Consider the following 15,145-nt stretch of genomic DNA (forward strand, 5'->3'; position numbering starts at 1 on the left):
CCCTCCCAACCTCCCTTCTGGTAGCCATCAGTTTGTTGTCTGTCTATAGTTAAGAGTCTCTTTCTTGGTTTCTCTCTTTTTCCTTTGTTCATTTGTTTTGTTTCTTAAATTCCACATTGAATGAAACATGATATGATTTCCATGTTGCATCCATCCATGTTGCAAGTGGCAAGATTTCCTTCTTTTTTATGGCTGAATAATACTCCTTTGCATTTATATACTACATCCTCATTTATCCATTTATTTGGACTGCTTCATATTTGCATATACTTTAAATACCTTCTCACTCCAATGGCTTAAAGAATGTCTTCATTTAAAGTAAATAAATCGAAATCAAACAATTAATAAATATTACAATATTAATATTTCAAAAATTTGAAATGGATTGGCCTGTGACATCACCACCACCACCAACAACAACAAAGTAACATGTGATTTTTTTCAATAACTTACCCAGTTTTACATATTGGTTCTGAACAATTTTTTATAGAATATCAAATCTTGGACAGGGTTTCACAAATCATTATTATTTGCTAAATACACACTCATTTTCCTGATTCATGCTTCTAAACTCAACCACCCTCTTACTATGTCATATTCTCTCAGGGATGAATTGACATCATCTATTGCCATATGAGGAATCTTCCTTTTAGTAACATGTATCTTCATTTTATTTTTCTTCTCTCATTTGGTGTAATGAAAATATCATGGTTCACATAAACCTGCATCCAGATCATCTGTACTAGCATCAAAAATCAGTTCCTTTTGATGTTTGCATCAGTTTTATATTTTTGTATGAACCTGACATCTTACTCATTTTATTTTTATTTTTTTAACTTTTTAAATCTTTATTTATTTTTGAGAGAGAGAGAGAGAGAAAGAGAGTGCAAGCAGGGGAGGAACAGAGACAGAGGGAGACAGAGAATCTGAAGCAGGCTCCAGGCTCCGAGCTGTCAGCACAGAGCCCAACACGAGGCTCAAACCCATGAATTGTGAGATCATGACCTGAGCTGAAGTCAGACACTTAACCAACTGAGCCACCCAGACACCCCTGATATCTTACTCATTTTATTTGGCCTTTAGTTTTTAATTGTATGATTAATATTTACTTGTTTTATGACAAAATTACTATTTCAATTTAATCCTGACAAATTTCTGTATACCTGAATAAATACTGCATGCACCATTCATTATTTCTTGATATGCCAACAATCCATGATGACAATCAACATTTAAATATATTAAAGTATATTTATTTATATTAAAATGTTTGTATTACATTGTATTAATATTTACATTAAAATGTTATTTTAAATATACACACACATTCTTGTGTAAGTAACAGCAGATGTCCACAGAAAGATGAGACACTTCAATTGTGAATGCCAGTAGCTGTAAAATCTATACATTTATAATATTCCATAACAAAATAATTCCTTTTTAAGATATATATGATTAATATCTAAGATCATCTGAAGGACAAAAATTCAAACTGTTTATTAATAACATTAATTCTGATAGTTCCCATTCCTCCAAATATGTAATATTATAAAGAAAATTCATCATTTATGTGAGAGGCACCAGAGAAGGCAAAACAATCAACACGAATAAAAATACTCAAGCTATTTTGAAGAATCTATCTTTAAAATTACTTGTCTTTAAATAAATTAAAATGTAATATTTTTGAGAGGATAGAGGATTGGGACTGGCATAATTTGTAAGAAAAAAGATAACAGACAAGATATTATGACTCAAAAGTAATGATTAATATTTTTTGCATGCTTGTTAGTTTGCAAAAGGCATTTCTTAGGTGACTAGCCACTGTTTATAAATTCGGTCTATAAATGTACTGTTCTGTATTTAAATGCTAACATTAGTAAAAGGGTTAAAAAAAACCCTCAATTCTACTAACTGAGACATTTAGCTAACTCAGAGACTAGCATGCCAGTTATCTGCAAGCTATGAGGCACTGTCCTTCAAACTTAAGTGATATCCAAATGAAATGCAATGCAATGATTTTACTGGACTCTGTGTCAATGCATGTTACATTTGTTTTGATACTATTTAAAATGTATAAATCTAACAGTAGATACAAGCACTTGTGAGTATAACTTTTTTAAATAATAAAACAAATTATAAATACAAATGATTCTAAAAAACAATGAAATTCAGTAACATCCATTATTTAATGTGATTTTTTTTTTCCTGAAACCAATTCACTGACTTCTAATATGAAGTTTAAAAATAAAAGCAGTAGCACCAAGTTCAGGCCTAGATTTATTCTGATTCTTTATTTTGACTTTAGTAAAATTAAGTCAGAAAATGGCTATTAACATAAGTATACTGTTAATAACTTGAAAATATATTTGCTAATTCAGGATAATTCCAATTTGCATCTAGCCAAAACTCTTCTTGTGAGCAACTCTCAAAGGCTAATGTTAGTAAGATATCTTTAAACACTGCCTCACTCACCTGAACATAGATTTAGCTTTATGGCTTTAAAAAAAATTATGTTAAATATATATATCTAACCCATATTGATAGAATAAGGAACATAACATTTATTTTATATTGACCAAAATACTTATTGCCAATGAATTTTCACAAGTTAGTAATAAAGAAATATGATTGACACATTTCTTTGGCCAGCAATGAGCAGTACTGATGATGACAGAGTTGATTTCTTTGAATTTAATATATCAGGGTTCAGAATACATTACTCACAAAATGCGATGCTTTGGCACATTGAACATCTTATGTTGAAGGAATCTGAGAACATCCGGTGTAGAAAGACTCTTTGAACCCCTTTTTCTTCCCTGAAGCAGGTCATAGGACCTTCATGTGAGAGGTGCCTTCCCACATGCAAAGGAAAAAAAGCACTCTTATCCTCAAAGACAGACAGATGCTGAGAGGAATCCGAATAAACAGGTCTTGCTAACCATCTTGCTACTGAAATAACTGCACTTGCACATGTCCTATGCAAGCTGTAAAAATGATGGTAATCAGCAGCTCAGTAATTCATGAAGATACTGAATAACTCAGTATTTATCCCAATAATATTAAGCATATAAATATGCTTATTATTGATGATCATTGGAATATAATTTTTTATAAATTCTTATACAAAATTCATTAACCTCTGAAAATATGTTTATGTACCCCAGCAGCCCAAAATATCCAATTAGAGGACTATTTCTATGAGGTTAGAGTACACAGGGACAGATGAGTCTCACATGAGTTATATTGAATTGTTGATAGCTGAGGTAGGGTAAGGATGAATGAATCTAGAGCACAAGACACCAGCGGAGAAATAATATTAGTTTGAGTTCAGGATAGGGAACAACATATATCACAGTAGAATTTCTGGAAAATCAGGAGGAAGCTTTAGAATTTGGGGTGTGTAGGACTGCAGACCAAGAAAAAAAAAGAAAATAGAGAGAGGAGAAAATTACCACATAACCTAGGGTAGGCTCTGGGGATTAGCCAATTTATCATTACTCGAGCATGGTCCTGAGGAAAAGCAAGGATATAAGTATTTTTTGGAGCTGATTTCTTTACTAAACACAAGTTATAAAATAATTTAAAGAATCAGCAACTCTCAGCATTTGCTCATTTTTTCCTGATAGAATCAAGTCTATTTATTCTCTGCGTGCCTATAACAATACTTTATAATGATGGAAATCAGCAGAATTATGTAGATTTAATTAAGTATAAGCATAATTAAATAAAAAAAGAATCCCTGAAATAGCTTTTAACATCTCAGTTAAAAAGGAAGACAGTATTCGGGTCAATGTTTTTGACTGAAGCTATATAAAGAAACTACTGAGCTTCAAAAGTTATTTGACCATCTGTCTTCCCTTAATCAGGTTCTAACAGGATAGGTTGTAGGCACAGGGCATAGAAAACAGTGTATAAGGAAGAGTTTCAGAAAGAAGAAGAAAATAATCCTGAATTGCAAAAGGCAGAAGTAATTTTAAGGCCCTGGATCACTTGTTTGAAAAATGTTATAAAGAAATGAATATGCTTTTCCTCTTCATGAGTGTTTTTTTTTTTCCTTTTTTTTAAATTTTAGATTTTCATCTATACCATAATATTAAAATTAAATTAAAAATTTCTACACATATTTTATGATAAATTTGGATGGAGCAATTGGGATCACAAAATTAATTGTGTTTCTACTACCCTACCAAAATGGAACTCTCTGTTTTACATGTCACCCAAGAATTCACATTGAAATCCTCTAGACTCAGACAATTCATCTTTTTCAAACCCCTGAATACAAATAAAAGTTTTTAACAGATGACTCTGAGTGGCTGCTAATTAATACTCTTGGCCATCTCTTGGTCCTACCACTGAGTACCTCCTATGTTGCTCTCCTACAAATTATGCAGGAAAATATCTGTAACTCAGTAATACTGCAGCCAATATCAACACTCAATAACCTGGCAAGCATTAGAACAAGTCTATTTAGTTAAAAGTCTCTCAAATAGCTAAAGAGTTGGAGTTACATCATAGATTAGCACTATCTTTCATTTAAAAAAGAAATCTGAATAGACCAACACCAAATAAGTAAATTGAATAGATAATTAATAACCTTCCAAAACAGAAAGCTCCAGACTCAGATGGGTTCACAAGTGAATTTCACCAATTAAAGGAAGAACTTTTACCAATTCTTTCTCTCTCTCAGAAGACACAAGCTAAAGAAATACTTCCTAACTCATTTTACGAGACCAGAATTAACCTTAAAACAAAGATGAGACAATAACATTGCAAATAAATAAAACTGCAGACACAATACCTCTAAAAAATCATCAATAAAATATTAGCAAGTCATATCCAACACTGTGTAAAAGGAATTATATACCACAACCAAGTAGGATTTATCCCAGGTATGTAAGGCTGGTTCATAATTTGAAAAATAATTACATAACCATCACATAAAAAGGCAAAAAAAACCCTCACAATTACATCAATAGATGTAGAAAAATTATGACAAAAATCTAACACCATTTGTGATAAAAATTCTCAGTAAGGAATAGAAAGGAACTTCCTCAATTTGATAAAGGATATCTATTTTTAAAGTCCACAGATAATATACTAATGATAAAAAACTTGAGGGGCACCTGGGTGGCTCTGTCGGTTGTGCATCCGACTTCAGCTCAGGTCATGATCTCGCGGTTTGTGAGTTCAAGCCCCACGTTGGGCTCTATGCTGATAGCTGGGAGCCTGGAGCCTGCTTCAGATTCTGTGTCTCCTTCTCTCTCTGCCCCTCCCCTGCTTGTGCTCTGTCTCTGTCACTCAAAAATGAATAAATGTAAAAAAAAAATTTAAAAAACTTGAAGCCTTCCTACAAATAAGATAAACTAGGCAAGTATGTTCCTTCTCACCACTGCTTTTCAACATTGTACTGATAATCCTAGGTAATGCAATAAGACAAGAAAATGAAATAAAAGATATTGAGAAGGAAGAAATAAAACTGTCCTTGTTCTTAGATAACATGATTATCTACGAAGAAGATCTAAAAGAGCAGAAAAAAACTTTAGAAACTAATGAGTGACTACAGGAATGTTACAGGACAAGGTAAATCCATAAAAGTCAATCATGTTCCTATATATCAATAATGAATAAGTGGAATTTAAAATTAAAAACACAATACCATTTACATTAGCATTTCCCAAAATGAAATACTTCAATATAAACCTTAAAAAGTATGTTTAAGATTTGTATGAGGAAAACTACAAAACTGTGATAAGGGAAATCAAAGAAGAACATAAAAAAAGGAGAGATTCTCAATGCTCATGGATAGAAAGACTCAATGTCATCACATACACACTATGATTTCAATTACATGACATTCTGGAAAAGGGTAAAACTATGCAGACAGTAAAAAGATCAGTGGTTACCAAGGGTGAGGGGTGAGGGGACTCAGTTGGCAGAACATTTTTAGGGCAGTGAAACTTTCATCTATGGTATTATAATGGTGGATTCATGTCATTATACATTTTTCCAAATCCATGTAATATATCCAAAGAGTGAACTCTGAACTTCAGGTAATAAAATGAATCAACTTAGGTTCATCAACTGTAACAAATAAAGAACTCTGGTAGGGGATACTGATAATAATAAAGGCCATGCATGTGGTGGAGTCTGGGGGGGGGGGGTGCGAAGAGAAATCTATGTACTTTCTCCAATTCCCTTTTAACCTTTTCTAATGAAATCATACCAAGAAATACAGACAAATAAACACAAGTGGACCTCCTCTTGGTGAAGTATGGTAAAAAACACTAAAATTTTACCTACCCTTTTCTACCCACACCAACTACCACCATTCAAGCAACTGTGAAAATAATCCTGTTATAATTCTCCCCAGAAGCAGAAATAGCCCAGAAACAACTAACTTAAGCAACAATTTAAGCTTAAATAAGAGTTATGTGGTATTATTTATGCCATACAGTATTCTATAGTTTCAATGATTTATTGTTATGATACCAACTAGAAGTTAGTATCTTTGACTTCACACTATTTCTGTCTACTGAATATCTCTATACCTAGCACAACACACACACATTCTCACTAAAACTACTCCTTTACCTATTATCTCATTTAATATCTTCCAAATCCTAAACATTCCCATTCAACTTTCCCTTCTATATCTCTTCATCTAATCTACTATCAAATATTCTGGATATATTCTTCAAGTATCTCTCAATACAGCCATTCTTTTGCTACACTGCTTCTCTTTTAAGGCCTTATCTCATTAACTTGCTATACATTTCTGCCTCCAGTCTCTTCTTGATCTGCACACTGTCCTCATACTTACCTAAGTCATACAGCAGATAGTATAACTGTTCCATTGTACCCTTTTACCAAAAAAAAAAAAAAAAAAAAAAAAAAAAAAAAAAAAATATATATATATATATATATATATATATATATATATATATATATATATAAAATATCTTTTTAAAGGCCACAGACCTTCATTAAAGTACTCATGTATAATTTTTCAGATTATTCTCACAATATTTTTCCTTGGCCTGTAATCCAGTCAAAATAATTGCACATTTAGATAATACCATTCTCCTTTTGGTCTCCATGCCTATTTCCAGGCTTTCCTCTTCAAATTTCATTCTTTATATTCTCTACCTAATAAAACATAATCTTACAAACTTCATCTTAGAATCATCTCTTTAAAGTCTTTTCTCTCTCTCTACAGTGAGATACTCTCTCTCCAGCTCTCTCTCACTAGAGATAGCTCTCTCTAGTGAGCTAGACTCCAGCAGAATTTCCTTGATGCTTCTATTATAGACATTATTAAGTACAGTGTAATTATCCTCCACCATGAGAGCTTTGTTACTAGATGTATGGACTTGGGTATATATCATTATTCCCCAGAAAAGAGGAATTCATTATATATATTGGTTCTTGCAAAGTACTCAATTACTCTAGTTCATCAAATGTAAAATGACATTCATTATAAGAGGCACATTATTCTATATACTACTGAGAAAAGAAAAAACTGATTGCAATTAAACTATGACATGCCATTGAATATAAGAAACATCTAAGTTTGAAGGATGTTAAAATATGAAAATAAATGAGAGCAGGGGCGCCTGGGTGGCTTGGTCGGTTAAACATCTGACTTCGGCTCAGGTCATGATCTCACGGTCCGTGAGTTCGAGCCCCGCGTCGGGCTCTGTGCTGACAGCTCAGAGCCTGGAGCCCATTTCAGATTCTGTGTCTCCCTCTCTCTCTGCCCCTCCCCTGTTCATGCTCTGTCTCTCTCTGTCTCAAAAATAAATAAACGTTAAAAAAAAAAAAAAAAAAGAAAAGAAAATAAATGAGAGTCTTAAAAGGATTAAAATAGAATGCTTTATTTTGAACCCTAAATATTGTTCAGGGAAAATACAATAACCAGAAATATTTTTAATCAGGGTTAGTTTGCACATTTAAAGAAGGTATTTTTTGTAAATTATGTAACCACTGTGGGAAACATAATGGAGGTTCCTCAAAAAACTAAGAATAAAAATGCTATATGATACAGTAATTCCACTACAGGGCATTTACCTAAAGACAATGAAAACACTAATTTGAAGATATATATATATACCCCTACGTTTATGGTAGCATTACTTACAGTAGCCAAGATAGGAAAGCAACCCAAGTGTCCATCAATAGATGAATGACTAAAGAAGATGTGGTGTGTGTATGCATAAACACACACACACACACACACACACACACACACACAAAATGTAATTATTCTGCCATAAAAAAAGAACAAAATTTTCCACAACATGGATGGACATAGAAACCTCTATGTATTATACTAAATAAAATAAGACAGAGAAATACAAATATCATATAATTCCACTTATATGTGGAACCTAAAAAAAGGCAAACAAAACAAACAAAAACACTCTTACATACAGAGAACGGGTGGTTACAGAGTACAGGTGGGTAGGAGATTGGTGAAATGGGTGAAGGGGATTAAGAGGTACAAATTTTGAGTTACAAAATAAATAAGTCACGGAGATAAAAAGTACAGTACAGAGAACATAGTCAATAATATTGCAATAATGTTACATGACGAATGGTGAGTACACTCACCATGGTGAGCACTGAGTAATGTACAGAATTGTGAAATCACTATGTTGTACACCTAAAACAGATACAACATTGTATGTCAATTATACTTCGATAGTAAATTTTTAAAAAAGGAAAACTGGGGGATGGTGAAAAATAATGTTACCTACATTACTTAACTTGGACGATTACATTTTTAATGTTAGGTTAATTAGAAGATGAAGTACTTTAAGGAAAATAAATTTCACACAACTGCAAAAAAGAAAAAGATACTTGTTTTAAAAAAGGTGTTAAATAAAAGCATGGGGAAACAAACAATACAGATGTGACATTTAATCTCAAGTATACAACCTAACAATTCCAAGTATTTTATGTGATTGAAAACAAGCATTTTAAGTCACTTGAAACAAGTCACATTCTCTACTAAAATATGGTAATCATGAATACACAATTACAAGATATAGTAAATGAAACAAAACAAAAACAAACAAAAACAGTTATCATAATGATGTGTGAATAGATACCTCAAGTACATAAGTACTACATTGATTAAAAAAAACATTCACAGGAGAAAAATAATCTGTATTAAATATCTTAAAAGGAAGTAAAAATGGTATTCTCTGGAATATTGTACTAAATGAATCAAGAGCTGATAACAGAGATTCTAACACAATTTGATTTTTTTTTATTATTTTTGTAATAAATGAATGTAGAAAATATGATGTTTAATAATTAGATATACAATTCATCCTATGTTAAATAATGTGATGAGAATAAACTTTACATAGATGTAATGAAATATATACTTTGACATATAAAATTAATAAATTAAGTATTTTAAATAGATATTTATCTCATTCAATTATATATCTAAAGGTTGACTGGAAAATGTGGGCATTTTCTTTATTTGGAAGCAATTTTTATTATAATATTTGATATACAGTAATCTTGAATTAACCATACTGAGAACATTTCCTATGTCAAAATAATTTTTTTAAAGTGTCCTGCCTCAATGTGTGTCCATGTGAATGGGTCATTAAAGTCTTCCTAATGCACTGCTATTGCTTAACAACAACAACAAAAGTTTAGAATAATGAAGATAAATTAAAAAATATATATTAGGAGATCTGGCATAGTATCTTATTAAAACCAAGTGCTTAACTTTCTTAAATAAAAGAATATTAGATAAAGAAGATGTGATACACACACACACACACACACACACACACACACACTCATACACACACAGGAATATTACTTGACCATAAAAAAATAATAAGATCTTGCCTTTGTGACAACATGGATGGACCCAGTGCTTATCATGCTAAATGAAAAAAGAGAAAGACAAATACCATATGACTTCACTTATATGTGAAATCTGGAAAACAAAAAAATGAACAAACACAACAGAAACAGGCCAATAAATATGGAGAATAAACTGATGGTTGCCAAAGGAGAGGTGGGCAAAGGGATGGGTGAAACAGATGAAAAGAGTGTGGGAGGTAAAGGCTTCTAGTTATGGAATGAATAAGTCATGGGGATGAAAAGTACAGCACGGAAAATAGTCAATGGTTAGAATAGATTTGTACAGTGACAGATGGTAGTGACACTAGGGGTGAGCACAGCATAATATATGGAGTTGCAGAATCACTACGATGTACACCTGAAACTAATGGAACATTGTGTGTCAGCTAAACTTCAAAAAAAAAAGTTTTCTTTTAAGTTCAGTCATATTGGAAACGATTTCACTGTGACACACCTACAAGTTAATACTCAATAGATACGATGGTATCTATACATATATGTACACATGTATATATGTATACATATATATGGTATCTATCCAAATTAATTTAATGAAAAGTTTTCAACCAAGATGTAAAAATGAAAGAAAATAGTAGTTTACAAAGTTAATATATAAAGTGGGATAAAATAATTAATAAACAACACAGAATATTCTATTTCCCCCAAACATCTCAAGTTCTTTGCAAATGAATTATTCAAAATGTGGCAATAAATCAAAGTAGTAATTTGAAGGTTTTAAAAAAAGACATTTTAAGTGATTTTATATTAACAAAGAAGTTGTCAAAATCAATGGAAGTTTCTTTTTTCATAGTAATGTTTCACTAGAGCATAAGGTTTCTTTTTTTTTTTTTTCTGGCTACATATATTTAATTTACTAAAGAATGTTGCTAAGCAAAATTTTTACATAATAGTCATGCAGCTTTTGATATGACATGGATTTTTTTCAAAAGTTACTTTTTTCAACCATCAAAAATGTAAAATTTGACCATGAGAAATTTAAATTTCATTCTTTTTTTTTTTTTTTATCACAAGTTTACTCTTTAATCCCATTCCCTATCTCCCTCCTCCCACCACTTACCTCCTCCCAGTAACCATCAGTTTGTTCTACAGTTAAGAGTCTGTTTGGGGTGCCTGGGTGGCTCAGTCAGTTGAGCCTCCGACTTCAGCTGAGGTCATGATCTCACGGTTAGTGAGTTTGAGCCACAAGTCAGGCTCTGTACTGACAGCTCAGAGCCTAGAGCCCAGAGCCTGCTTTGGATTCTGTGTCTCCCTTTCTCTCTGCCCCTCCCCTGCTCATGCTCTGTCTTTCAAAAATAAATAAATATTAAAAAAAAAATTTTTTTAAAGAGTCTGTTTTTTGGTTTGTCTTTTTCCCCTTGCTGATTAGCTTTGTTTCTTAAATTCCACATATGAGTGAGGTCATATGATATTTGTCTTTCTCTGATTTATTTTGATTAGCATTATACTCTCTTCCATTGTCGATAGATAGATCATATAAATGTCTATCACATATATATACACACCACATATTCTTTATCCATTCATTTGTTCATGGACACTTGGGCTGCTTCCAAAGCTTCCCATTGTAAATAATGCTGCAATAAATATAGGCGTGCAGGTATTACTTTGAATTAATGTTTTTGTATTTGGGGAATAAATACCCACTAGTGCACTTACTGGTTTTACTGTAGCTCTATTTATAATTTTTTGAAGAACCTCCATACTGTTTTCCAGAGTGGCCACACCAGTTTGCATTCCCACCTACAGTGCAAAAGTGTTCCTTTTTCTCCACAGCCTCAACAATACTTGTGTTGCTGATTTTAGCCATTCTAATGGGTATGAGGTGATATCTCATTGTAATTTTGATTCGAACATGGGGTTTCCTAAGGCAATTAAGTTCTCTAAGTCAAAATATCTGAATTCACATATCATGAGTTTTCACTTTGATCAAAGACAGAAAAGATGGAAAAGGACAAGATCTACATAGACTTTACTATTAGAGAAGTATCCCTGCCCAATTCACACACATGATAAATTGGGAATCCAAACCTTAGAACAGAGGGCAGCCAGTATAATGACAAAGAAAGTGTAATCTGATATTAAATGTATGTATATTTTTCCTCCCATAAATACACAAATTTAAAAATAGTTACCCTCTCTAAAACTAAGGGGTCCCCTTTTAAAACATATTAATATAATTGACAGTTAAATAATCCCTGCAATTAATAATTTTATTATTATCATCGTTCGTGGGTTTGAGCCCCACATCGGGCTCTCTTGCTAACAGTACAGAGCCTGGAGCTTGCTTTGAATTCTATGTCTGTCTGTCTGTCTCTCTCTCTCTCTCTCTCTCTCTCTCTGCCCTTCCCCCACTCAGTCTGTCTCTGTCTGGTTAAAAAAATTTAAAAACATAGTAATTTTTACTATCACTTTTTATTTTTTGTCAAATAAGTCCCAAAGTAGTCTTGAAATAAGAGCAGATAGCTTTATAAAAGTCAGAAATGCCATGGTATATATTCATCCTCTGAGACTCTAGCTAGACATCCAGCTGAGACTCCTAATGATCATTCAATTACATATTTATAAAGCACCTGTACAAAATGATATGCTACAGAATTTCATGTATATCATAATTGAATGGGAGTGGGATGGACAGGTAAACAATCACTTATAATTAACCATGGATGCTATGGAATTTCTACATATTAGGAGATTGTTGTGTGGAAAATAAAATGTTGAAAACAGAAGTACACTGTCTCTACCTGCAGGGATGCTGCAGAAAAGAAAAAAGAAGATGACTAGGTCTGATCCCTTTGCCAAACATGCTAATTACAGCCCTTCTGGTAGACACATGTGTGGTACTTGGTAATGGGAGAATCCTTAAATTTGAAATGCTTTTCCAAGATGTGCCTAGCCTGTTCAGAACTGCTTATGGAGAATAAACATGTAATATAAACCACATAATTACCAGGGTATAACTTGTAGATATTCATGAACTAAATAGCTCATGTTTGTGTAAATGATGAGCTGTGTGCATCACTTAGGTATCACAGATGTTAAAACCAAATCAGAAAACATCACAATACAGCAAGAAACAATCTGAAGCACTGTGGGGAGTCCTGCACTTCTCCATACTTCTTCACCTATGTTTCACATTTACTGTTACTTTTGAAATTTTGAAATTATTAGCAAACTTTGGTATTAGCTAAGAGTTCCAATTTTTGTAAGATTTAACAATCCCATGGTGTGAGTTATCTCAGGTTAGCAATCTGATTTGAAGGAGAGGATTGTAAGATTTGTTTAGAAGCTGCATGAGCAAAGCAATGACTCTGTATTTACATAGATTATATATTCTGGGGTATTGTAATGGAAGGATTAATGAAGATCACAGAATTTAATACTCTGAGTCTATCCACTTCTTGGCACTATCACCATAGTGTAAATAGTGTACATACCTAATAGATAAGCAAACCTTATGCATAATAGGCACATATCAGATACTTGGTTTAAGAAAAAAATGGGAATACCTTGTCATTTATCATTTCCTGTGCCATTTTTATTAGTTTACTAGGCCACTAGGTGGGCCAATTTAAAAGGATATTCAACAAATAAATGACATACATGGATATACATTTTAGGTAAATATGTTCTGCCCTTGAAATAGAGAACAAATTGCAAAAGGGTAAAAGCAGAGGTGAGAACACTTCACAGGGTAAGGGCTGGAGGACTGTAGTTATAAATGGGGAAATTGATACAGGGTTTATATATGGATAGCAGTGAGAGTTAGAGAGATATTATGATGGATTAGCAAACTGTCCCGTGCCAGGATTATGGATAAGTGCAAGGTTCAGGATGAACATGATTATTTGTCTTCCATAAGTAATATTTGTAGATAAGAGAGAAAGGAGTTATAAGAAGAGTTCTGAAATACCATAATTTGTTTTCTTTTTTCCTCTTTCTTTTCTTTCCATATAATCCATTGGTACAGAGAATGGAAGAAAGGTGTTAGGATATCTGTCCTATGGGACTAGTCTATGGTGAATGCCTCCTAAATAAATATACACATAACCTGTTCCCATCAAAGATTTTTTAGCTGCAAAGTAGATATTGCCAACAACTAAACTCTTCTGTGAGTTTTTCTAAAGCTATATCAATTGTTTAATCTCTTGGAAAGTGCCTAAAATCACAAGCATGTGGGAGAAACTGAAGCATGAGGAAAGGACACGTCATCCTGAAGAGCCAGAGGAAATTCATATCAAGAATACAACTTCAAAACCAGAGAATTTTGGTATAAATAAGAGATGGGGGGGGGGGGGGGGACAAGTGGACAAGTGAGGGCCCATGGGGGCTTCCATAATTTAATACTGTTTGAAGAGCACAGACACGAGTAGCAACAGGTAGACCACACCTTGCTCTGCCCAGTGGACAGAGAGGTGCACACGCAGAGATCTGGGCTTTTGGGACTATTCTCCCCCAGGACAGACAAGTCATACGCTGGGGACAGGGTACAAAGCAACACTGATGCAGGGGGAAAAGGGGTCATTGCTCTTGGAAGTGAATGAGGACAAGCTGAGACCACATTGCCACTGCATACTCCCAGGGTCTGTCTGGGTCAATCTGGGGATCCTCTGTCTGTCTACTCCCCGTATTTGTGAGCAGGGACGGGGAGTGCCCTGGCACTTTATGGGTTGTGGTCAGCCTTGGTAATAAACTCATCAGTTAGGCCAAGGGGTAGGATCAGGCTTAGGAGGCTGAAGTATGAGGTGGGAGGACCCAATATTCATGGCTTCACATGTGCCGCCTGGGGAGTTACCTGGTTTGGGAGGAGATGCCCTCTACCACCGACTTGCTGGGTGACGTGGACCAGTTTCCTTCTCCTGTCTGGGCCTCCTCTCCTGTGACAGTCTTGTCCGGGCCCAACCGCAGATGAGACCCTCCGGGCAGGAGGCGACAATGCAGGCCTCCAGGAAAATGAGAACCGACTGCCCTGGGCCATCTTGGTGCACTCCAGGGCCTCCAACAGTGGCACGTCATGGATACACAGCGCTGTACCAGCACCTAGGCTGGGGCCAGCGGGCCGCCGAGTCTCGGGCCTCCTGGCAGGTCGTCCCTGTACACGCTTCCACTGATGCCCAGGCTGGTGTTGCCCAGGCCCACACTGAGGGGAGCGTCCTGTTCAGCCACCCACTGGGCGCGGGGTCCGTGGCAGCAGGACAGCCTGCAGGGCGGGAACCACGCCTGGAGTCTCCAGCCG

The 15,145-nt window shown here is 34.3% G+C and overlaps 1 pseudogene; it reads right to left on the reverse strand.

Moving 5' to 3' along the window:
* LOC122229262 overlaps nucleotides 1-14,434 on the reverse strand; it is a 105,636-nt pseudogene extending 91,202 nt beyond the window's left edge.
* Nucleotides 14,435-15,145: the final 711 nt, after the last annotated feature.

The sequence above is a fragment of the Panthera leo genome, chromosome C2, assembly GCF_018350215.1.
Source record: "Panthera leo isolate Ple1 chromosome C2, P.leo_Ple1_pat1.1, whole genome shotgun sequence".
NCBI lineage: Eukaryota > Metazoa > Chordata > Mammalia > Carnivora > Felidae > Panthera > Panthera leo.